Genomic DNA, 4341 nt, shown 5'->3' with positions numbered 1-4341 from the left:
CATGCATGATAATTCTAATAACTTAAACAAAAATACAAAAAGATGTTTTCTTCAGATAGTGATAACTTAGACACATGCATTTTACCTTCTTAGAAGTAATGGCATCTCTTTCAGTAGTTTGCATGCTCTCCTTTGCGTCAGTAGGACTAGCTGGCAGAATTAGGGTTTGCTAGGGTTTGCGTTTCTTTTTGGCTTTCAGTTTCTTTTCGCAATTAGATTAGCTTCCTTTGAGTTAGCTTTCATCCATCAATTAAAAAGCTTCTTCTAAGAGCTCATAGAAGTTGGCTTAAGCTCCTAGTGGACTTGTGCCAGCTGACCAAGTGACAGCTGCGGCAAGAGTTAGTACTTGTGCATACAGCACCGTATCTTCCAAGTTTGTTACGAACTACCGGGTTGATAAAATTAAAGAAGGGAGTTCCAGGAGTTGTAGCATTATTGCTACAATACTAGGGCCCACCATCTTTTTGGCGCCGTTGCCGGGGAAGCGTCAGAGTATTAGTAATTGTTGCTTTTCTTCTATTTTCTTACTCTTGCCTTCTGCTAAGTAGTTTATTTCATTTCCATTCTACAAAAGTAGCATAGACATTTCATGCTTTCATAGATTAGCATTTCCTGATTTCATAGATTAGCATTTCCTACTTTCATAGATTAGCATTTCCTGCTTTCATAGATTAGCATTTCAATTTTGCCATTTCATTTCTGCAAGCGTAGATTAGTGTTTCAATTCTGCAAGCGTAGACTAGCATTTCCATTCCTGCAATTTCATTTGAGCAAAGTAGATTAGTTCTTTCCTACTTTCAATTTAATTCTGCATCTTTATTTCAGTAAGATAGTTAGTTGTAGATCAATCTGTTTCAGTTTTGCAGGTACCAAAGAAAAAACAAAAGCAATCAAAAGTCTTTCCATTTCATGCCTTGTAGGAGTAGAGATAAGTTAGAAAAATGATTGCACAACACCCCCACTGCTTCACACAGCCAACCTTCTCTCTCTTCTTCGATGGCTGTGACTAAGAAGAACCCCTGGGTGGACATCAAGGCATATTTAAAGAACCTCTAGGGGAGAAGAAGAAGAAAACATTCCTCTAAGCGAATGGCTACAAGCAGAAATGTTGGGAGCAACATCTTGTCCAAAGATGAATTTGAAAATCAGATCAAAGATTTCAAGAGTGATATGAGGCAGTTTCTTGCCATGCAACTGGATACCTTGCGGATCCAACAGAAGCAAGAGGAAGCCAAGAGGGCTTTGGTCATTTTTTGTCCTAGGTGCACTAGAAAGCATCCTGGGAATGAATGTCCATTGTACTCCATAGAAGTGTGTTTTGTCTGTGAAGAATACCATCCTACAGATCAGTGCCCTTCCTTACCCAGATTCAAAGCTGCATATTAGAGAGCCAAAGGAGCCACTGAATCACTCTATTACATGAACCAAAGTTGGCCGCATGGACCTAGATCTTACCAGCAGGAACTGCAAGGGACACCCGAGACCTATTATGACCCCTATCAAGCCACTTTCATGCCTTCTTGGGGTCCCCCTGCTCATCCTTCCTGGTTCACACCTCCTCCTTGTTCCTTCACAGATCCATATTATGCCCAACCAGTTGCTCATTCATTTCACTCTTATGCTCAGCCACAGCCTCAGTGGAATGCACCTTATCAGGAGTGGAGGCCCCAGTACAACTCTCATCCCGCTCATTTTCCTCCACCACCTGCTCATCCACAACCATCGCCTCCTCCACCAAGGCAACCCCAAATGCCTACCCAACCACAATGCCATCCATCTCCATCTCAATTTCACACCTCCACTCAACTACTCGTACCATTTCCAAAGCCATACCATGGAGTAGCTCAACCCAATTGCAAAGCTGAGGCACAACATGTGCAAATGACTCCTTTTGAGCTCAATGATGTTCACCAAAGCTCAGGAAGAGTGTTGCAAAACAGAGATTATATTAACACCATTGAAGGACCAAAGGAAAATGAAGATTCCAAAGAGGAGATCAAAGAACCATGGGCTGCACTTGATGAAGAGAAGAGATCAGAATCAGAGATCGAGAGAGTTCCTTCATGGTTACCATCAAATCCTCCATGTACTCAAGAGAAAGATCAGCAAAAAGAGGAAGATGAGAAGGTCATGATAGAAGGTGACATGAAGAATGATCCAGATCAGCAAAAGGACCAAGGATATCAAAGCTATATTGAGACATGGTTCCAGACAGTCACTAAGTTGCAGCAGTACTCTCTTCCTCAGCTATGTTTGATCCCTTCAAAGTCAAATCATTTTGTCTCTAAAATATGGATACCTGTCAAAGCATGCATTTCGAGCCTTCACATCATCTTGTCTCTAATCTCGATGTGCACATGGCTCCATTGGAAGTATTCGTATACTTGAAAATGATTTTGTTTTTCAAGTAGGGTAGGGTAGAGAAAAAAAAAAAAGAGACAAAAAATGAAAAAAGAGGAAAATAGAAATCTAAGGTGAAAACCTCCTCGGAGGCGCCTTAGATTGGCTCATTGATTGAAAACCTCCATGAGGCGGTCAATGGGTTGGAAAAAAGAGAAAATAAAAATGGAATAAGATCCCTGGGTGAAAACCTTCCTTGGAGGCGCCCAGGGCAGGCAATTAGGGTGAAAACCTCCATGAGGCGCCCTAGTTGTTTTTCAAAAAAAAAAAAGAGAAAAAGAAAAGAAAAATAAAGCTAATCTCCATTGAATAATTTCATGTTGCAGAAATGACATTGCAGGTTGCAAGAAGGACGTTTCATGACAGGAGGAGCACTCAAATCAAGGTTAAAGGAATCTTTTTTGTGCCTTCTACAGGAAGCTCTGTATTTCTACAGGAAACATCCTGTAGAACCTTTGGACGAGCCAAATCCAATTTCAAAAGTGAATCTAATGGTGGGAATCTGTTGATTAGACCTGCAAGCACTTGTGTGGCCATCCCTTGCCTTTCTCCATCATTTTTTCCACCTCATTGCGCTTCTCATTGTGCTTCTACAGGAACTTCCTGTAGAAATTCTGGGAAACTAGACATGGATTTCAAAAAGTGGTTTGGCAAACATGGTAGCTTCCTCAAGGGTTCAAAAGTCCTCATGCAATCTTCCAACTCCTCCTCCATCATCTCCATACCTGCATCACAGCCCAAGCTCAGTTTTCCCTTCCATGCAAACACATGCAAAGTGCCTTGAAGCAAAAACACATAGAACAGAATTTGTTTTTGCCATAACTTGAAAACCATGCATCCATTTGACAAACCATTTTATGGGGAATTGTACAAGGGAGATGGCAACATCCCTGAGCAGTTTCAGCCAATTCCGGTTCACGGTTTCCAAGAAATCAGCCTCCATCACCATCAGCCATTTTTGCATTTTCTCCATATCTGTGCATCCATTTCAAAACATGTTTCATGGGGATATGCATATGGGTGATAGTAGCGTACCCAAGCAGTTTCAGCCGATTCCGATGCACGGTTTCTGAGAAATCGAGCTCTGAAATCTTCAGCCATTTTCCATTTTTCTTGAAATCTGTGCATCCATTGATCACGATTTTGCTATGGGAGATGCATAATGATGATAGGAACATGCTCATCGAGTTTCAGATCAATCCGGTTTACCGTTTGAGAGAAATGGCGAAAACAAGTTCTGGTTTTGTGACCATGCAGCAGCAGCAGCTTGAAGGTGCAGATCTGAACGTGGGAACAATTGCATGCAGCTCAGATCCAGCCAGAGGGCACCTGCACAAGGGAAAGCAATCAAAAATCATCAGCCAAGCCCTCATGCAATCAAAGGATCCAAGCATGCCGCAGCAGAATCAGAGCATGCAACAGCAAAAAGCTTCACAAGCAGTCGTTTGACTTCAGGTACGTGACTAAACCTTGTTCATCTATTACATGAATCTAGTCTAAGCATTGCATGAACGAATGGAATGGTGAAATTAAGCCATGAATGTAGCAAGACACCCAGTTCTCTAGCACTCACGAGAAAGTCACGCAGCATGCACGGGTCAGTCATGCACGTGAAATTTAAAAAAAACAGACAGTGTGGGCAGTCTAACTCCAGTGCAATTGATGGATGAGATTACGGGCAGAGCACAAATAGTTAACCACTGCAGTTCATGATAGCACCACAGTTGCATGGGCCAGCACACGTCGTTGCCACCTCACTCCACCAACAATCACGCAGACATCAATGAGCGCTCAGCTGTTAGTCAACTTGCACACAACTGGAAGTGTGGATTTTGTTGGTAATTTTTATTAGCACAAGAGCAGCCGCCATCAAGATTGCTATAGAAAGCTCTGATGCCATTGCAGAACTATAGTTTGCAAAAACACACAAATGAGGGGGCT

Source organism: Pinus tabuliformis, chromosome 8 (assembly GCF_031772625.1).
Source record: "Pinus tabuliformis cultivar Carrire ecotype Pingquan chromosome 8, CPIR1, whole genome shotgun sequence".
NCBI lineage: Eukaryota > Viridiplantae > Streptophyta > Pinopsida > Pinales > Pinaceae > Pinus > Pinus tabuliformis.
Note: the sequence above shows the minus strand (reverse complement) of the source record.